Below are 22634 nucleotides of genomic sequence, written 5' to 3'. Positions count from 1 at the left end.
ATATAGTTATAAGACTCTTTTAGATTTACATTGCATGATAGCAGCAACCTAAACTGTTAGTACTTCCATTGCTGTACAGCAAACAATAACTGTTTATAATTAATTCAACAAACTTTATTTTTCAAATTGTGAACAAATATGGTTTAAAGCAGCTGTCACTGCCACAGTGTAACTCTCAGTACGCATTAACCTGAAGTTGCCATCAAAGTGACCAATCACATTAGGACTCCATCCTTTATTGGGCTCCGCCTCCAGACCAATGACTGCTCCAGACAGTCAAAAGTGAGTTGATTAGTGCAAGCAGGATTTCTCTCCGAGTGCAGAGAGCTACCTGTGAGTACATTAAACTGTTATGTGAAGGCTGTGTGCACGCAGGGGTGGTGATATGAAGGACCCAAAATGCAGACTCACGGAAATCAAAGGTGAACTTAAATACAGCTTTAATGTTAAACTCAAAAAAGCAACAAAACTGAGTATCCGAAAATAAACTTACACGAACAGACTGACAGAACACACAGCTAGATAAACGGTAGATCGCGACAATGACAAACTGAAACACAGGGCTTAAATACGTAGAGGGAGCAATCAGGGAATGGACAACAGGAGGGAAACACAGCTGGGGCAAATCAGAACTGACGAGACAAGGAAGCGTAAACTGAACACACTGAGATAAGACAGAGACCTTCAAAGTAAAACAGGAAGCACATAACACAGACTGAACAAAAGACACAGACTCACATGCAGGCACTACAACAGAGGGAACAAAGATGTGGGACCAGGGCAGACACAGACACTGACTGGACACGGGGATATAGCAGACAGGGGAGACAGCAACTAAGGATTACACAGAGACAAACCATAAGACATGACTCTAACGAAAACCCAAAGACTAGAAATTATAAATAATATAATAAACTCAAAAACCCTGGGTCAACGACCCAGGCATCCTAACAGAAACAGCAGTAATGCATGCGATAGCTTCTTTGTGCTTGGGGCTGCTGAGTTCTAACCGCAAGGAAATGTGTAGGAATAATGTAAATCCTCCACTGTGTTTCGTGTTTCAGATCTGAAATGTGTGCTTTAATTCTATCTTTTATATCTTTTATATACAGTCTAATACAACAAACCATTTCAGCCTTTAAGCCTCTGTATGTAATGGTTTTCAATGGCCTGATCAGTTTGAAAAAATACTATCTATGGACCTCATTTTAAATTTTAGGCCTATGCTAGTTAAAAGTAGTAAAGAAGATTACATGTTGTAATGCATGCTTAAATATGTAAAGGGAACAGTTATAATTTGTTATTTTCAAGGGAGAAAACAGCTTGTGAAAGAGGTCAGGCCGGTTTAATTTGAATTTATATTCAATATTTACTGCAGAACCAACAGTACATGTACATAAAACACACACACACACACACACACACACACACACACACACACACAGTTTGAGTAGAAAATACTATGACACCTAACATTAGAGACAACATTAAAAAAAGCATTATATTCTACTGATGGACACTTGAAACTAGTATTTGAGACCATAAACACATCAACAACAGTAAGTTTCCTTACTTACTGTTGTCACTATTTCAAGTGGTCATTTTCTGATAAATTTCCATACAGTCAGAATTCATATTCAATCCAGAGCATCCTTCTTATTGCACGAGGCTGTAACCATCGAAAACCTTGAATCTGTCCATTACCATCCATGTTGGGAAGCCTAACAGTGACACCTTGTGGAGAGAAGGTTAATCAACATCATATGGCTGGTTGCTCTTTCAGCTACAGCAGCACAGAGGCCGGTTAAGCTTGAAAATCATGCAGTCGAATTGCATTATTTAGTTATAAGTACACACACACACACACACACACACCTATGTTTTCAGTAAATGTTTTCAAGCAGTACCGTGGAGAAATTATTTTTCATTGTCCCCTTACTGAGACAAGTATACTTTTTACCTGTTTTCTTCTCTGAAGGTCCAGATTATAGTAGCCACGGAGAACCTGCTTAGGTTTGGTTGCATACGTTGCCCTGCCTCCCTTATAGTCATACCATGCACCAGAACATGATCTATGACAGTTGAATTTGCATTTTACTAGGTTTATATACTGTTTACTAATTGAGTTCACTGATTGGACACGTGTTTTCAATTTTGAGTGGTAGTGTGTAAATGATGAAAACAGTGTGTTAGTTGTGTTTAACTTCTGTAGCCTGTGTACACCATTCTGGGTACAAGTGCACCACACTGCTAAATGTGTTTTGTGTTTGAGAATGTGTTTAGAGTTTTGGTAAATGGGAGATTCAGATTTGCAAATTGTGTCCTATCCAGATGAATAGCGTTTAAAATTTTAACAACTGTGGGATTGATTTGATGAAAGAGTTTTGGTAGTTTACAGTTTAGTTTTTACAATGGGATTTAGTGTTTTATCAATTCAGAAAAACTGTAGATTGATGCAATTCCTTAGCAGGTTTGTAGTGAAGGAATTCGATGCTAGCGATATACCCTTAAATCTTTATTCATGTTCTGTTTGCTGTATTTGATCACAGAAACCACACCACATCACCCCATCACATCCTCCTACACTATGCCATACCTCCTTGTACCATCAATCTGAATGTAAATAAACCACACCTCTTACAATCTTCTCCCTGGATGTCAGCCTCTCCTTCTGACCGAGGATAACTATTTTAGCACAGCCCAGCATTGAATTAACATACACCAATCTGTACAGTCAGAGTAAAACAAAATTTCAGTGCTACAAGATAAAGTTCAGGAAAAGTTTTTTCATGGTTCAGAGGCTGCTCAGCAGAGGATGATTCAAAGATGAAATGAACTGTTATAGTTTCTAACTTTGCTAGATAGTGTGTGGAACAAACCTCCTGACAAAAACTGCGAGAAATCTTAAAAGTCAACCAAACACACACAAAGTGTCAGGGCTGTAAGCAAAAAACAAATCAGACTGTGCCCCCCAAAAAAGCTATTAACCCGTGTGGTTATTACAGTAAACACTGTATTCTTTTCTCTGTATGTTTTACTTTATAAACTGATTTATTGTGAGAAACACAATAAATGTTAGACTCAAGGTGTGAAAGAGAACTGTGAAAGCTTTTGTACTGCAACGGTTTTAAAAGAGTACCTGAACTGTTCATTGACTGAGACGACTCTCAGTGCCCCCTGACTGACGTCTCTCCTCATGCATGGGAAAGAAAGGTGTTGTTTTTTTTTAATGGCTCATCGTGTCTGGAGGCTTTGTTAGTAAACTTCCACAACAGTTCAGTGACGTCACGAACAGGATGGTCCAGTGTTCTCACTGAAGGACGGCTCTGGGACGGCTGATCACTCCGAGGTAGCAAAATGCTTCGGTCCTGCCGGCTGGTTAAAGCAAAGACAAAGGCGGAGTTGCAGGGCCATGTTTCAGTGACCACCAAGATCATCTTGACAAATCAAGGGGAAACTCCTGCAGAACAGTGAGCTGTATCTACCCTATATACAAGTCACGAGAGTTTTGTGCCTGGCCGAGGGGGAAGCAGCTGCTGACTCCAGAGTTCGAGTCTCCGAAGGGAAAATCCTGGGGTTCAAGTCCCCAGGCCTGTGTTTGGTTCTGGTCCATCACAGGGGACAGTGGTTTGAGTCCACTGTTGATAATCATTTCTGCATACTACAGTGCGTGGAGTGACAGTTTTTTTTTTATTACTTTTCTGCTGGGGAGGGAAGAAGCTCATTGCAGGGGACGCTCTGAATGTAAATATGGGATCTAGATCCAGTAAGGCGGCAGACATTCCACCGGGTGGCCAGGGACAAAACTTAATTCAATTCAATTCAATTTTCAATTCAATTTTATTTATATAGCGCCAAATCACAACAAATGTCGCCTCAAGGCGCTTCATAGATACAGAGAAAAGCCCAACAATCATATGACCCCCTATGAGCAAGCACTTTGGCGACAGTGGGAAGGAAAAACTCCCTTTTAACAGGAAGAAACCTCCGGCAGAACCAGGCTCAGGGAGGGGCGGCCATCTGCTGCGACCGGTTGGGGTGAGAGAAGGAAGACAGGATAAAGACATGCTGTGGAAGAGAGACAGAGATTAATAACAGATACGATTCAATACAGAGAGGTCTGTTAATACATAGTGAGTGAGAAAGGTGACTGGAAAGGAAAAACTCAATGCATCATGGGAATCCCCCGGCAGCCTACATCTATTGCAGCATAACTAAGGGAGGATTCAGGGTCACCTGGTCCAGCCCTAACTATATGCTTTAGCAAAAAGGAAGGTTTTAAGCCTAATCTTAAAAGTAGAGATAGTGTCTGTCTCCTGAATCCAAACTGGAAGCTGGTTCCACAGAAGAGGGGCCTGAAAACTGAAGGCTCTCCCTCCCATTCTACTTTTAAATACTCTAGGAACAATAAGTAGGCCTGCAGAGCGGGAGCGAAGTGCTCTAATAGGGTGATATGGTACTACAAGGTCATTAAGATAAGATGGGGCCTGATTATTTAAGACCTTGTATGTGAGGAGCAGGATTTTGAATTCAATTCTGGATTTAACAGGAAGCCAATGAAGGGAAGCCAAAACAGGAGAAATATGCTCTCTCCTTCTAGTCCCTGTCAGTACTCTTGCTGCAGCATTTTGGATTAACTGAAGGCTTTTCAGTGAGTTTTTTGGACATCCTGATAATAATGAATTGCAGTAGTCTAGCCTGGAAGTAATAAATGCATGAACTAGTTTTTCAGCGTCACTCTGAGACAGGATATTTCTAATTTTAGAGATGTTGCGCAAATGGAAGAACGCAGTCTTACATATTTGTTTAATATGTGCGTTGAAGGACATATCCTGGTCAAAAATGACTCCAAGGTTCCTCACAGTGTTACTGGAGGCCAAGGTAATGCCATCCAGAGTAAGAATCTGGTTAGATACCATATTTCTAAGCTTTTCAGCGCCGAGTACAATGACCTCAGTTTTATCTGAGTTAAGAAGCAGAAAGTTAGTGGCCATCCAAGTCTTTATGTCTTTAAGACATTCCTGCAGTTTAACTAATTGGTGTGTGTTATCTGGCTTCATGGACAGATAGAGCTGGGTGTCATCTGCATAGCAGTGAAAATGTATGCTATGTCTTCTAATGATGCTGCCTAGGGGAAGCATATATAATGTAAACAGAATTGGTCCTAGCACCGAACCCTGTGGAACTCCATAATTAACCTCAGTGTGTGAAGAGGACTCTCCATTTACATGCACAAATTGGAGTCTATTAGATAGATATGATACAAACCACTGCAGTGCAATACCTGTAATACCTACAGCATGTTCTAATCGCTCTAATAGAATATTATGGTCAACAGTATCGAATGCTGCACTAAGGTCAAGAAGGACAAGCACAGAGATGAGTCCACTGTCAGAGGCCATAAGAAGATCATTTGTAACCTTCACTAAAGCTGTTTCTGTGCTGTGATGAACTCTGAAACCTGACTGAAACTCTTCAAATAAACCATTCCTCTGCAGATGATCTGTTAGCTGTTTGACAACTACTCTTTCAAGGATTTTTGATATGAAAGGAAGGTTGGAGATTGGCCTATAATTAGCTAAGACTGCTGGGTCTAGAGATGGCTTTTTGAGTAAAGGTTTAACTGCAGCCACCTTGAAGGCCTGTGGTACATAGCCGATTATTAGAGATAGGTTGATCATATATAAGATCGAAGAATTAATCAATGGCAGGACTTCTTTGAGCAGTTTTGTAGGAATGGGGTCTAAAAGACACGTTGATGGTTTGGAGGAAGTAATTATTGAAGTTAACTCAGAAAGATCGATTGGAAAAAAAGAGTCTAACTTAACATCAATGGAACTAAGAGTAGCTGTAGATAATATTACATCTGTGGGATGATTATTGGTAATTTTTTCTCTAATGATAAAAATTTTATTTGTGAAGAAGTTCATGAAGTCATCACTAGTTAACGTTAAAGGGATGGTTGGCTCAACAGAGCTCTGACTTTTTGTCAGCCTGGCTACAGTGCTGAAGAGAAACCTGGGGTTGTTCTTATTTTCTTCAATCAGTGATGAGTAGTAAGCTGTTCTGGCTTTGCGGAGGGCTTTCTTATAAAGCAACAAACTATTTCTCCAGGCTAAATGATGATCCTCTAAATTTGTGACACGCCATTTCCTCTCCAGATTACGAGTCATCTGCTTTAGGGTACGTGTTTGAGAATTATACCACGGGGTCAGGTACTTCTGATTAGAGACCTTAGTTTGGAGCTACAGTATCCAGAGTCGTACGTAGTGAGGAGGTGAAATTATTAACAAGATAATCGACCTCTGTTGGGGTAGCGTTCAGATAGCTGCTCTGCTCTGTGTTGGTACAGGACATTGACGATGATAACAGTGGCTGGATTATATTCTTAAACTTAGTTACAGCGCTTTCAGAAAGACATCTACTTTGATAAAGTCCACTCTCCACTGCTGCGTAATCAATTATTGTAAATGTAAATGTTATCAAGAAATGATCAGACAGGAAAGGGTTTTCAGGAAACACTGTTAAATGTTCAGTTTCTATGCCATATGTTAAAACAAGATCTAGAGTGTGATTAAAGTGGTGGGTGGGTTCTTTTACATTTTGAGAGAAGCCAATTGAGTCTAACAACAGATTAAATGCCATGTTGAGGCTGTCATTTTTAGCATCTACATGGATGTTAAAATCACCCACAATAATTATTTTATCTGAGCTCAGAACTAAATTAGATATAAAGTCTGAGAAATCAGACAGAAACTCTGTGTAAGGCCCAGGTGGACGATAGATGATAACAAGTAAGACTGGTTTCTGAGTTTCACAGCTGGGGTGGACAATGCTAAGCATCAGGCTTTCAAATGAATTAAAAGTCTGTCTTGGTCTTTCATTAATTAATAGACTGGTGTGAAAAATTGCTGCCACACCGCCCCCTCGACCTGTGCTTCGAGATTTCTGGTAGCTAGAATGACTCGGGGGTGTTGATTCATTTAAACTAACATAATCATCCTGCTGCAACCAGGTTTCTGTAAGGCAGAGTAAATCAATTTGTTGATCAATTATTAAGTCATGTACTAACAGAGACTTGGAGGAGAGAGACCTAATATTTAATAATCCACATTTCACTGTTTTACTCTTTGGTTCAGATGTGGATACTGTATTGTTCTTTCTTTGTGATTGTTTAAGTTGTTTGTTGCTGGTTTTTAGTTTGTTTTTTGTCTTTTTGGAAGCAGACACAGTCTCTATGGAGATGGGTTTTTGGGGGGGTAGCAGGAGGAGAGAAGCTGCAGAGAGGCGTGTAAGACTGCAACTCTGCTTCCTGGTCCCAACTCTGGATAGTCATGTTTTGAGGGGTTTAATAAATTTGTCGATATTTCTAGAAATGAGAGCTGCTCCATCCAAAGTGGGATGGATGCCATCTCTCCTAACAAGACCAGGTTTCCTCCAGAAGGTTTGCCAATTATCTATGAAGCCCACATCGTTTCTGGGACACCACTCAGACAGCCAGCAATTTAAGGAGAACATGCGGCTAAACATGTCACTCCTGGTCTGATTGGGGAGGGGACCAGAGAAAACTACAGAGTCCGACATTGTTTTGGCAAAGTTACACACCGATTCAATATTGATTTTAGTGACCTCCGATTGGCGTAACCGGGTGTCATTACTGCCGACGTGAATTATGATTTTATTGAATTTACGTTTACCCTTAGCCAGCAGTTTTAAATTTCCTTCAATGTCGCCTGCTCTGGCCCCTGGAAGACAATTGACTATGGTTGCCGGTGTCTCTAGCTTCACATGTCTGAGAACAGAGTCACCAATTACCAGAGTTTGACCCCCGGCGGGTGTGTCACCGAGTGGGGAAAAACGGTTAGACACATGAACGGGTTGGTGGTGTACCTGGGGCTTCTGTTTAGGACTACGCTTCCTTCTCACAGTTACCCAGCCTTTCCCCAGCTGCTTGGGGTCTGCCGGGGAACAGCTAGCGGGGCCTACGCTATCTTCGGCTGCACCAGCTACAGGGGCCTGGCTAGCTAAGGGTGAGAGCAGGGTGCAAAGCCGAGTCTCCAATTCAGTAATCCTGGCCTCCAGAGCTGCAAATATGCTACATTTGTTACAGATATCATTACTGCTAAAGGAGGCCGAGGAGTAACTAAACATCTGACACAATGAGCAAGAAAGTGCAGAAGGGACAGGTGAAGTAGCCATGGTGCTAACGGGTCGGCTACGAGCTAAGCTAGCGAAACAGTACAGAGACAGTGAGTGAATACTATAAATTAGGTAGTGAGTACACAGAAAGTGTGCTTCGGATGAAGCACGTGAAGATTATACTGTGAAAAAAGAATGTATTTAAAAGTTGTTAATTAAACTGCTAAGCAAATAAGCTACTCAGAAACACCACTGTGTTTGAGCAGGAACAGGAAGCGATACTATACCACAGAGCGAGCGAGCGAACACCAAGTGACAGCGCCACCGACAGGAGACCTCTCTTGTCGGTGACCTCTCTTTAATATTTGAAAGTATGGTTTAGAAATGAGGGTTTGGGTGTATGAAATATGTTGTTAAGTGGCAAAAAGAAAACGGGTTTCCTGAAAAAGAATCGCTGAGTTTTAACCAGTTAAAACAGTTGCGGGAAGAGGAAGAAAAGCTGTTAAAGAAAGGGAAAGTTAAGACGGTAGATTTGTGTAGGGTAAGTGTAGCCCAGATGAAAAAATCATATTTACACCAATGATAGAGAAGAGAGAGTATTTACTCTCTTTATTTTACAGTTTTTTACAGCCGCTAGGACACATTTCTCAATACTTAGGTCACTTTTGCAAAACTCTTCACACAATTCTCCTAACTGACCTTCAGCTTGGCAAAGCAGTTCATTTCACATTCAAAATGCACTACAACTACCAAAACACTGTATTCAGGTCTCAAATACACTCATTCTTCCAGAACACTAGCAAAGGTTGACAGCCGACAAACACACTTTGTCACCCGCAAAACAATGACCTAAAAAACACTAACAACATGTAGCATTACACAGTGTTTTCTTGTGTAAAACAAGGACACATCTCTGTTTATAATTTCAATATATGTTACTGGAATGAATCAGGGATCATGCAGAATTCATTAATATTTGTTTATGTATTTTTATTTTTTTGCACTAAGTAATCCCAAAATACAAGAATTTGTATACACACCATCCACTGATACACATACAATAGTAATGCTAATCTACTCGGTCTTCTCCATTTGGCCACAGGTTCTCATCCACATCACATCTTATGTCATCTAGGGCAATACACCTAGGAAAGAATCTTCTGGCATGCCTGATCCATCCCTGGCAATCTTCTTCCTCTTTCAGCCACTTCTCCATTTCTGGCTGGGTCCATGTTTACATCACAAAACAAACCTATTCAGCAGTTGTCTCCTTTTGTAATGAAATTGAAGGAGTAACACCTGTGTAGATGTTCATCTACAATGAGAATCAGCTGTGGCTGGTTAAACTGCATTTTTAGATTTAAAATATGTTTCAATAAAATATTGCTGTTGAATTTTGCTGTCTTATTCAGTTTTGCATTATGTTATTGTTTTGACCATAAGTTTAACAGTTTTGAAAACAGTATGTAAGTACATGCAAAATGTCCTGTACGTACAAAGATTTTTGGCAGTTGTTGTGTCTGAGTGAGAAGATAATTCATGAAATTTGAGAGATGTAGTCATTGAATGCATTTTGTGCCAAAACAATGATAATTGATCCTCAGTTTAGCCCACATAGACTTCTGCTGTGCTCACTGTGTGAGGAGTTTTGCAAAAGTGACCTAAGTATTGAGAAATGTGTCCTAGCGTCTGTAAAAAACTGTAACTGTCCACATCAACAAGCGTCATATTTCCTATGACCGTTGAATGCACCTCTCAGTTCACCCCACGTGAGGGCACCTAGCTCAGCCTACCCAGGCCGCATTGACCCTGTCAGCCAGGAAGTGAGGTGAAGGTGCATGGAGTTCCCGGGTTTTTTCTCATCTCAGCAAGAGGAGTGGAGGCATCTGCTACTCAAACTGAGAAATCCCCACGGACAAAAGAGAGGGAAAAACTAAGAATTGAGAGGAAAGGAAGCCAGCATACTTACCTGCTGAAAGTCCGGAGTCGAGTGGCTGGATGAAGTAGAGAAGCAACGTCGGTAAGACAAGTGTTATTCCGAAGAAAAAAAAGTTGTAGAGCCTTACCGTCGTGATCACGCTAATGCTAGCTCGGTGTCTCACAGGCTAACCACTCACCTTTCATCTGGAGAGATGCTGCAATTCCGACACCAGTGTGTGTTGGGCTTTTGTGAAACAGAGCAATGGTGAGCAACATGTTTCTTAGCCGCTCTAAAGCAAATTTTTGTCAGTTCACTGTGAGTTTAAAGTAACCTAGAGGGTAACTTTTAATGCATTTCTCTCTCACGAATAGGCCTATAGTGTGGAGAAATTAAGCACACTGCTTTAATGCCTCTGAACTGAACTCACATGTATATTTTGTTGCTTATTTGCACATAGTTCTGAATTTGTTACGGTGTATTGTATTTTGAATGTCAATGGTTACTTACCATAAGTATTGTTTAATTAATGTTTACATGAATAGAGACATATTTGAGCAACTTAGATGTTTAGTTCTCATATTTTATATACTTGAAAATTGAATGTTGTACAACAGAACTGTGAGATTTGATAACATTTAAGATGTTATTGCAATGAATATGAGGTTGATGCAATATTTTGATTTTGCATTTTAACCTTAAACAGTGCATCTGAAACAGGCTGATTAGAATGTACATTTTATGACCTGGATTATAGGTTTTTGGAGAGGACAGAAAAGTCCAAGGACCAGGACGATATTCCGGTTGTGATAGATGGCGAGCCAACCACTTTGAGGACAATCTACCCCAAAGAAGATACACACCACACACTCATACATTCCAGTTCCGCCAGCTTAACTCTAAATTCTTAAAGGGCCCCAACGAGTACTTTTATTTTGTTTGAGTGTGCACACTATTTATTTTATTTTATACTTTATCCGTACAAATTGGACAAATATCTGTTATACCTTGTAACAATACAAGAGTGGCTACTCAAAAAGTTAACATTGTGTCCAGGTCATTATTGCTGCTCCATACGAATTTGGTGTCTTCTGATTCTGGCCAGGGTCTTATTACGAGCCCAAGTAATTATTGTGCTGTAATTCACCTTCAACCATCAGAGAGAGAGCTTTTAGATGTGGGAGATTTGTGACGTTTAGTGTGGAGTGTATACTTAGTGTGTTGTGTTGTCTTGTGTAGTTGTTCTGTTGTGTAGTTGTTTTGTTTTGTGTGTCTGTGAGGGCACTAATGAATGTCACAAAGGCACATTTGTAAACACTGTCACTGCGTAGAAAACCAGCAGAGTGATACACCTCCTGTTGTCAGGCCTGCAGGTTTATCCCTGTGCTGCTCGCCTCTGTCTTTTGGTGGACAAACTTTTTTTACTGGCACACATCATTTGTGGGGCATCTTATTGGAACACCTGATTGTTCTCTCATTTTAGTTTTAGTAATATTTTTAAATGGCTGTACAAAATGAAAAAAAAAACAGCAGGTGTAAATGTATGTAAACATTTACCCAACATGTCTGTGTTTTTTTTACAGTAAAAAATACTACTAGGATTTTAAGTTCTTTGTGTGATTTCAGATCAGTAATACTAATGCGGTATGTCAGTGAAAAAACAACTAAATTCAGTTGGGCTGAAAAGATACCAAACAAGGCAAGGGGGGAAAATAAAATGAAACAATCTGAGGGTGAAATACAAACGTAAAATCAAAAGGAGTCAAAAATGGCCGGTTTTATTTCAGACCTCAGTGAGTGAATCCAACAAATCATGAAAAATTAGGTTTAAATTTTTGTTCATGACAGTGCAGATTTCTGACATTTTGTGTAATTTAAGCTGTAACAATGTGATTATTTTCTAACAAAACAGTGTGAAACTTAAGTTAGACTTGTGTTTGTAAATGAACCGCCCCATGTTGTGTATCTTTCTGGATTTTCTACTCATTGGGCTACATATTTATTTATTATACAGGCTATACAGTACATAAAATAAAAACTCACATGTTTCATCTAACTAAAGTGTATAATTATGTGGGTTACAGACAATAATTAAGTTATAGACTATATTTCTATGAAAAATGTGTATACTTACTGCATTTGAATGATTTTAACCATATGTAACCACCTGCATATGTGTTTGGGGGAAAAAAAGGCTTTGATTTTGCCACCCCATTTGAATTTTTCTAGATCCGCCCCTGCCTAGATCCCGCTCTGTACCACACGACCCACTCCCAGAAGATGCCGGCGCGAGTTCAGCGGCTGAAGAGCAGCAGCCCCACCAAGAGGAAGTGGAAGAAGCTACACCCAAACTGACCACAAGGTACAAGAAAAGACGGGGATGGAGAAATGAGAGGGAAAAGTGGAAAAATAAGGACAGACGCCATGGATATTACTTCCTGCCCCTCGCCACGGATCAACCTGAATATTGATGATGAGCGGGATGATACGGAGGAAGCAGACGGCAGCGAGGAAGACGAAAAGCTCCAGGCCTATGGTGTTATTTTTGTGCCACTATTCTGAGCGCACGTAAAAAAAAAATTGAGCGCACGTAAAAAAAAGTTTGCAGGTGCAAGTGTTGCATTTTGAGGAGAAATTTATTTTGAGCGAAGAAAAGCTGAATTTGAGTAAACAAAATTCATTCCTGCATGCAAAAAATGTATTTCAGTGTTTGCTATTATCCATATACACACACAATAGCAGCCCCTCTCGCTCAGTTTTTGCATTTGTGCTCGCTCGCATGTGTTGCTCGCGCTCTCAACATTTCTGCCTGTGCGCGCTAAACTCTTTCTCTACACCGTTATATTTGTGCCACAAAACCAGCCAATCACAGACTTGGATGCAAAAATATCTGATTGGCTGTTCCGGTCTCCAATCAGCTGAAAATGCAATATCCCAGAATCCATTTCGTCCAAAACTCAAACGAGGCAGTGGCGGAGGAACACAGAGTGGCGGAGTTTGAAATATTACTCTTTCTGGGTCACAAAATAAACTTTAAAGATATTTATTTTTTTGGGGGGGGGTAGAGATTCTATAGGTGATGGACTGTTCTTGCTTAAACTTATGTCCTAGTTCAAGCAGGATTGTCAGCACACGTTTAATGGTTATGGGCTGGAAGATATAAGGCTTATAGATACTTTACCGCTTTATAGTCATGGGGAATGTGGATGTTAATATTTTCTCATTGAATAAAAATGGTTGTGGCACACCAGTCAAAAGAAAAAAGTGCTTAGCTACCTCAAGTCTCATAATGCTGATATTGCATTATGAGACTTGCATTTTGAGATGCATTTTGGGAATGAAAGTGAAGTATTGAAATTAAAATGGGGTTGGGTTGGGAAAGTATTTCATAACTCAATATCAAGCAAGCAGTGTTGCCAACTTAGACTTTGTCGCTATATTTAGCAACTTTTTTTCTAAAAAGCGACAAGCGACAAATTTGGCGACTTTTGCTGGTGTTATTGGGAAGACTTATGACAGCTTTTTGACGTGAAAGCACGTATCGCTCTTACTCTCAACAAGCAGTGGGTGCTGCCGTGGGCACCTTGTCTGTGCCAGAGCACTAGAGTTGGATGTCTCAAGACCGGTCTTGGTCTCGAGACCACTTTTACGTGGTCTTGGTCTTGTCTTGGTCTTGGTCTTGTCTTGGTCTCGGATCCCTCGGTCTTGTCTTGGTCTTGCTGTCTCAGATTGACATAGTGGTCGGGAGATTTGGAGTCAACAGTATTCATGACACACAACATAACTTTCAATAATGTGTCATGCACAAAAGCATCAGCTCTAAGAGCCGTGCTTAGAAAGTGCTTTGTAGTGAATCAGAAGAGTCGACTCCCATCCAGCGAGAGCCAGCTCCTCACTTAATTTCCTTTCACTGCTCAGCTCTCACACAGTGGCTCAGCTATGCTCCAATCCCTCCATATTGTCGCCAATCACATGCGAGGATATAGGATAATATTATTATGTGAAAAACAGAGAGGGTGAGAGACACGACAGTCAAGTGGAGCGTGCGTCTGTCCTCTCAGTAAGTGAGTGAGACGGTAGATAGTGGTGAGGAGGGCTGTGCGAGTGCATCGCAAAAACACATAAATATGTCTGACACCCATAAACGAAGCAGCATCTGGCTGCAGTTTAAAGACTTTTTTGTCTCGGTCTTGGTCTCGTCTCGACTTTGTCATGGTCTTGGTCTTGTCTTGGTCTCGATACCCTCTGGTCTTGGTATTGTCTTGGTCTTGGCTTAGGCGGTCTTGACTACAAGTCTACAAAGCATTCACAGGTGGTGGATCGTCCTCACGCAGCAGTTGCTGCGCAGATGCTGACCCCTACGTATCCAAACTGCAAATGAAACGGGCATGAGCGAAGCCGTTGCTCCTGTCCTGCTTTTTCTCGTTTGGCTCTCGGCGAAGGCAGTCACACTTTTTCTCCTCTCCTCCTTCCCCTTATCTTCCCTGCTTAGCCTCTTGTGTCCTTGTCTTGTCTCGTGTGTATTACTTTTCCCTGGAACAGTCTCTCACAGTCTGTTCTCTAAACCTAATAGAGAATTATGGATTTGATCAACTGGTCTCTGAATGCTATTGACACCCTTTTCTCAACGAGAAGTCTGGGCTCAGGAGAGCGCGAGTGCCCTGGAGGGACTTTCCCTGCCTGATACACGATGGACGGGTGGCAGAAATGGAGGATCTGTGTCTGGCGGGACTGTCGATCGAGGACGCTGAAGATATCTACCTATTCGGAACCACGATAACAGGGTTCTTGCTGATCGGAGCTGGCCTGGCCCTGGCTTATCGGAGAATTAAGAAAGCGGAACCGGCTGTTCAAACCCTCCCAAGGCTGCCCGCTGGGATTGAAACGATGGGACGAGGCGCGACTTCTCAGAACGGGCTCATTGAAAGCAGCATGGTTAAGACCTTGGAGACGCTTACAGCTGCCATGAAGACTCCGAATAACACCTCCGAGCGTATACTGGGTTACATCAAGGAGAGGCCTGCTCAAAATGACACCTTTGAGCAAAAGTTGGATTACATCGCAGAACAGCTCACTGCAGTTGTGAGGTCTCAGAATCAGCTATCTGAGCAAAAGAATGAGAACACCACAGAACGGAAGTTTGATACCATCATGGGGAAGCTCGCAGTTCTCCAACGGGAGATTGAGAGACCAGTGTTGGAGTGTTAAAGAATAGCTTTGAAATTCTCCTGAGCTGCTCGCATAAAAGAAAAATCAACAACATCAACATCATAATGCGGATACCTCCTCGACGCCAGCTGTGGGCTCAAGGCTGGAGCCGAACAAAAACTCCCTGATAACGACTGTGTTGACTGTTCTTCCCACTCTATGCAAGGCCACCTGGGTTGGCTGGTTTACTTAGCCTGATAGGGCGAAGGACACTGTCTCAGCTGAACTATGGACACGCACACACATACATATACTGATACTGATAAGCACTCATACATCCCCCCTCCCCTTCCAATGCCTTCAATGCTTGTTGCCCCCTGGGAACACGAGGCGGGTCTGGGCCTGCTCTGGAGAGTCGGCGCAGTGGCAGGATGGCTGCTGTGTTGCCTGGGATTACTCCTCATCCCCTACCCAACCCTGTTGCTGGTCGCGTGCTCCATAATGTTGTACTGTGGACATTTATGTGCTCTCTGTGCAGAGGAGTTTTTTTTGTTTCCTGTTCTCATGCTGTCCTCCTATAGCCCAGCATGAGTAGAGGTCTCTATTTTTCCTCTTGTACTTTCCCATTGTAGTGTACATTTCAGTGGGTTTTTTTCTGTAATGCAACCGTTCTCTGACTTGTATCCCCATGTGATGTGTGTGTAAGGTCGGGGCCGGGTTCATTCTACTGCAGGGCAACCTGCCACTGCATGTGGAGAATAAAATTTGACCTTGAACTTGTAACAAAGTCAGTTTTTCTACTCTTACTTTTTGTGGATCACAAGGTTTAAAACTAAACACACACACACAAAGTAACTCCACCAGAGTGCCTATTTCGGGTGGCTTAACAGTACCAGTACCAAGCCCGGATAAAGGGTTGGAATTGTGACATTAAAAAAGCAACAATTGCTAAAAGAATTTAATTTGTAGTTCTAAATATATTCCAAACACATTTAGGCTGTTTTTTACTCACGTTATTTCTCTTCCATGATGTTATTTCTCTCTCCTACAACATAGGTTACAATTACATAAGCATGATCAATTATGCAAATTAGGCGATGATGTCATTTAGCGACTTCTAGCAACTTGTAGGACAGCCAATAGTGATTTTCCTTACCAAGGAGTTGGCAACACTCCAAGCAAGAGTTGTGGTGTCATGATACTTATTCATAAAAGCAGTGGCGGTCCTAGCCTGCTTGGCGCCCTGGGCGAACACTCCCTCTAGCGCACCCTCACACCCTCTCCTTTTTTTAGTAATTCCAGTTCAACATGTCAAGAATGTAATATAAGCCCATTAAGCCCAATTAGCAATTCAAATTAGAGAAAATCCAAGATGAAAGATGTATTCGGGGTAGGCAGAGATCACAAATTGTTCCTGTACGCAGATGACATTGTGGAGAAGATCAAAAAAGATTTGAACAAATACAACCAGAAAAATAAAAGAGCTTGCAGTATTCTACTCACATTTCCTGCCTTGTATCCTAGGCAAGACAGGTTAACACCACCCCAGGCACTGTTAGTGAGAAAAGCCTGATAGCTCTGCTTTAAACAATAGCTAGCACAGACAGAAAGAAAAAACGAAAGGACCCAGAACAGACACATGTAATATTTCACATGTGACTGATTTACTGAGAAATGACAACCGAAACGCAAAACTGGTAAAAACTGCCTGCATGTGAGTTCAGTCATGAGGCCTCATCCCAAAGCACAGTGTTCAGCTTATCTGCAGTCTTTTATTCATTGTGTTGTAATTCAAACATTAAGGATATAAATAGAAAGATTTTTGACTGACATGTTAAACCTTAAACTTTCAGTTAGGTGTGTCTGTGAAAAAGAAAGTATTTCTCTAAGTGTCTTTCTGAGTGGTCTACATACAGTACAGTGTGAGTTGATGTGTAAGGATGTCATGCATGACCATTTAGAGGTAACCTTCTGTTTCGTTCCAACTCCTAACATCTTGAATGCCTGAGATTTCAGATGAATGAAGCGCTGTTCCTGCCTGTCTGGATTCCATTTGCATTTTTGATGCAATGACACTGTTTAGATATACAGTGGAACCCCGACTTACGAAATTAATTTGTTCCCGAGGGTCTTTCGTAAGTCGAAAATTTTCGTGAGCGAAGCACCCATCGCGCCTTTTGAGTAAACGATAGGCTATAGGCTAATTGCTAACTGCAACAACAATACGTCGTTCAAATGGAACAGCGAAGCGCAAGTACGAAAGCCAAGGGGGTTGTCACATGATTCGGAAGGCCTTGTAGGCATTGTGGGCTCAGCCAATCAGAGCCAGCAGATTTCGTTAGGCGGGCATTTTGCCGTAACACGGGCAGAAATATTGCCGTTAAGTGCCTTCGTAAGTTGAATTTTTCGTTAAATGGGGTATTCGTAAGTCGGGGTTCCACTGCATTCTGACAGATATTTTTGAAATTACCACTGCACAAAGTTGTTTAGTTTAAGATGATTGCTTAGTAGCTAACGCTATACTCTTCTATAGAAGACATTGTGATTTGCATACATATATAGTTATTTTGCAGCTTCCAACATTCTCAATTTCCCCAAGAACAAATGTTGAGCTCCCTGCTGCTTGACCTAGTGTATTGGAATCTAAATCTAGATCTAAAGCATAGTATGTTCAAAGGCTTTCCTCTCAATTATACAATTTTCTATGACAATATCTTGATATGAACTTTGCCATTGTTTTGTCTTATCGTAATTTTCAGAGAGTAATGCATTTGGACTTCACATCAAAAATAGATTTTGTAACTGTATTTTCCTGCCTTCGTCTACAGTTAGGGCCATAATTTGTTTGACAAAGGAACAGTTTTTCTTGTTTTGCCTGCAGTGCAAAAATTAAGTGATTACAGTAATTTTTATATGAAGTCCTCCACTATCAGAGACTGAACATTAGGTGGATAATTGGACTGAGAAACTTTAATGTTTTTCAGTCCAGTGTTCACTGTACCATGACCAGTGTTGGGTAAGTTACTTTAAAATAGTAACTTAGTTACATTACTGGTTACTTCTATCAAAAGTAACTCAGTTACTTCAAGTTACTCATTACTTTCAAAGTAACTAGTTACTAGGGAAAGTAACTTTGGTTTTACTCAGAATTCTCTTGTTAATGTGTTGCTTCCATAACTTTGCCAGTCTTCTAGCTTGCTTACTTGCCACAAGTGCACTGTGCCACCTACCAATAGAAAGGAAAAGATAATGTGCATATTTCCACGAGAGAAATCCCACGCCTGGACCGTCATTGACTGCTGCCATGATTCTAGCCTACGTCACAGCGTCATGTGCGCCTTTTACATCCAACACAAAAACTGCAGTCGTGATGCTTTGATTGTACTCAACTTACTGTACTGTAACTCGGAAATTCTGCCTTCTGAATAGGAAGATGTAGGTAACACCAGACTGCAGATGAGCTGCATACAGGGCTGGACGGGGACAAAAAATCGGCCCGGGCATTTTGACTAGAGACTGGCCCACCATTATAGGAAAAATCATAAAGCCTTTGAATGAAAACAAACGCTGTTGTGACAGTGATGTTCACTGTTTTGATGGTATATATGCATCAATCTATCAATCGTTTGTTGTAAGATTGAGATAATTATTTTTTAAAAGCTAGACATTTTAAATGAGAATAAGAAAGAAAAGTATTTCTTTGTGCCCACCTCTCCCTGTTAATGCCCTACCTGCCCCCTGGCAACACTTTGCTAGATCCGCACCTGCACAGTTACCAGCTGTCAGCTACCTAAAAAAGGATCCTGGTGTTATTTGTCTCTCAGAAACAGTTCATAACTTCCCTTCAACTCATTCTTGTCACCTAAAAGGTAAACCTGTTTCTCCATCACCTGTTCAGCTGTGATGATTCAGTAAGGACATCTCCTGGTTTCATCTTCATGTTTCCCTCTCACCAGATAACCAAACCGACATCATGACCAGCAGCTTTTTTGCAGCTGTGGCTCCAACAAACATCAGCTGATACTAGAAATTAATATTAAATCAATTCTAACAACAGCTGATCAAGCTTAAAAGTGCTGCTGTTGTTTAGCGTGACATCGGCTGGTTTCCTCTTTCTGGCGCAAAGTGGGCGATAAACAAGAGAGCCGATCAGCTGATCATTGATCAGTTTTCATGATTGAAGTAGAAACGGGAGAGGGAGGAGGGAGAATGAAAGAAGAAGAGGCAGCTGTGCAGCGTAAAGACAGAATAACTCCAGCTTTGTGCCTTTTTCATTGTAGCTGAATTACGGGACAAACTGTTCCTTTTCACCTCAATAAGAAATGCGTAATATTTTCTCTGAATACCAGACGGGACGGTTGGCAACTCTAATAACTTATGAACAAAATAAAGTTCAACATTAACTTCATAGCACCCACCCAGCTGTATAGAAACTCCGTCATGCTAGCTAGTACGCAGTATGGAAAAAGTCAGAATTACGAAAAATAAACTCCACCTAAACTTGGTTTATATCTGACCCAGATAGACTGCAGGTCATAACTTCTTACCTGAAGTTCAGTTCACACTTGGACCGGCGGCCGCCTCGGGTCTCTTTTCCTTCTGCGTCCCCTTTCCCTCATCCACCTGCTGGCCTCCACCACTTGCCAATGTTACAGAATCTGTGGTGGAAGCTCCGCGATGCCACCACACGAAGTAACGAGTAACGACCCTATCTAAATCCCAGTAACGACTAACGCGTTCCTGATTTTGGCATAATAACTAGTTACCGTGCTCGTTACCACAATAATAACGTAGTTACTGTAACGCGTTACTTAATAACGCGTTAGTCCCAACACTGACCATGACACATGAAGCCAGCATAATCTATGAGGTTGATTGAAAGTGTTGGATTGGATTACCTTTTCACTGTAATTTGAAATATGAGGCCTAAAGAGACATCAGTGTGTGACCATGTTTGACATTGCTTCTAACATGGGCATATATGGCTGCCAGTGGAACCGTGACTGCTGATAGAAGTATCAGAATGAAGCGTGCAGGGCTATACTATATATTCTGCTCAGATTCAGCCTGGGCTGTCCTGAGGGATATAATTAGGAAGGAAGAGGTTCAAGAATTTAGGTAAACTAAATTACTACTTTGACCATGAGTCATTATAGCTAATAGCTAAAGTGTAGCCTTTAATTATCGTCACAACATGCAGTGCAGCTAAGAAATAACCCAACAACTGTGCCAGCCTCATTAAAACCAGTCTCAATATCAATAATAAAACAAAATGTAACAAAATTGTCAGAGTGATTTTTTTCGTCCCAGTCCAGCCCTGGATTAAGCTGTATGCTGCAAGAGTGATTGGACATTGATCACATAGCAAATGGGTAATAACCCAAAGCAAACTGCAAAAGCAACCCAAGAGTTTCTTGAGACATCCGTCAATGGCCATGTCAGATCTCAACCCAAGAGCATGTTTTCCAGTTACAGAGGACAAAAACTGAAGCCAAAAACACACAAAACAAGCAGTAAAAGCCTGGCAGAGCATCTCAAGGGAGGAAACAGAGCAAAATCATGTATGGTGGTGCACAGAAGCACAATTGTAAACTTGTGTCCTTGTCCAACAAATTATGGATCTATCTGTATAGCCCCTGTTTACGTGTTTGTAACAGCAAAGTTTTTATAATCATTTGTTTTCTCATCTGTTGCATGGTCAATTCCTTTTTCTTTATTTAGAAAATCCAAAAGTAGCACAGCGTTCTCTCAGTATGTGCGGCCTAGTAAAATTTGCGAGTTTGCAAATACAGTTTAATCTTTAAGGATAAACTCCCAATGGTTCATGCCTGACTAAGATGACTGTAAAATGGCAGAAAAGGATGACAACACATTCTCTTCTGTCACATGTCACTGTGCATTTGTTCTCGTTGATGGATACCTTGAAATGTAAATAACAGGTGGGTGTGTGCTTGACAAAAAAATTTATTCATTAGTCTTTTGTTCTTGTAACAACTTCAGTTCTCTGTTTTGCTGTTGGTTTCTGCTTTTGCATGTACTGTATATCTTTTCCTACTTAATAAAAATAAAACATGGTTTATAGACCTGCACACACATACTGTATTTTTTGTTATTATTCAAAAGATGCAATTATTAAAACAGACTGACATATATTCCATATTTTATTGTTATTGTTATATTAGTATGCATTAAAGATTTAGGCTGAAGTATATGTTTGTATAAGTAGTATTTAGAAAAAAGTTGATCAAACATTTTCTATTAATTACATCTCAATCCTTTACATTCTTAAAGGTTTCTGTTGAGTTTATCTGCTCAGTCACTCATTTTTTGTCACATTTAATAATAATAATAAGAAGAAGAAAGTAAGTCTACTTTGTAACTCTTGGCCATACAGTACCTTAAAATAGAGGATTATCCATGGAATGAAACTACACACTCACTGGCCAACAAATTGCAATCACAAATCAGTCGCACAATGTCTGGTTTACAGTCAGGCACACGGTTCCTCATTACATTTGTCTATTTTGCAACTAAATGCTCAACTCTAGGGTTTCTGATTCGATATGAGTCCTCAGAAACCAGGATGTGACATCACAATAGCTATGTCAATCTTTTATTCTCTCTATGGTAGCAAGCTTTGTAGCTGCTCTCAATTAAAGTCATTTACTGACAATCACAGTTCAAGTAAAAACATAACAAGACTAAATTAATCCAAAATGAAGAAAAGGAGACCATGAGCTGCTCCAATAACCCAACAAATTAGTGGTGATATTGTTATAAAATCTGGTCTGAAGTCCAGAATAGTCATGTGATGCAGCTAGATTTGTGAGACATGTCTGGAATAAATCATGCAAAGTAAAGAAAGGTAAAGTGAGTTAGCATGATAATTGCAAAGGCAGTAGTGATAAGTTAATATTTAGCAGGTATCAGATTAGATTATCATACTAAAATGTACTTTTAGCACATACAGCTGTTAGCGATTGTAATGCTTCATGTTTCGTGGAAGCAGCCCATGCTTTTATTTTTGTTAGGTTGGATTGGATTTAACGAAGACACTCATTTCCATTGTTTATACTCACTTTATTAGGTACAGTTTGCTAATAATAGCCTGGATCCCAGAACTACCTTAATCATTCACCTTAATCACCTCATAGATTTACCCATAAGAACCCACGCCCCTGTACACATTGAGGAAAGGTTCTGTTGAAGTTTCAAAATTGACTCTCCCAGTTTTCCTGACAGTAAAAATGGGTCTTGGCTCTTATTGGTTAAATAGGGAAATGGGAAACAGCTGGAAATGTTCCTCAGAGGTTTTTGGTTCATATTGACATGACAGCATCACAAAGTTGCTGCAGATTTGTCAGCTGCACATCAATGAGGTGAATCTCCTGTTCCACCATATCCCATCAGGCTCTAGTGGATTGAGATC

The 22634-nt window shown here is 40.7% G+C and overlaps 1 long non-coding RNA gene across 2 annotated transcripts; it reads left to right on the top strand.

The window, feature by feature from the left end:
• The first annotated feature begins 9930 nt into the window (after window positions 1-9930).
• On the top strand, window positions 9931-12677 carry LOC146517271 (uncharacterized). 2 transcript variants are annotated; one of them, XR_014874668.1, is made up of 3 exons: window positions 9931-10159; window positions 10244-10324; window positions 10815-12677. It is a non-coding gene; the product is annotated as an uncharacterized LOC146517271 (long non-coding RNA). The 2 variants fall into 2 exon arrangements; XR_014874667.1 differs by having other exon boundaries at window positions 9931-10324.
• Window positions 12678-22634: the final 9957 nt, after the last annotated feature.

The sequence above is a fragment of the Neolamprologus multifasciatus genome, chromosome 6 (genome assembly GCF_963576455.1).
Source record: "Neolamprologus multifasciatus chromosome 6, fNeoMul1.2, whole genome shotgun sequence".
NCBI lineage: Eukaryota > Metazoa > Chordata > Actinopteri > Cichliformes > Cichlidae > Neolamprologus > Neolamprologus multifasciatus.
This window is presented reverse-complemented; position numbering and strand designations above follow the sequence as displayed.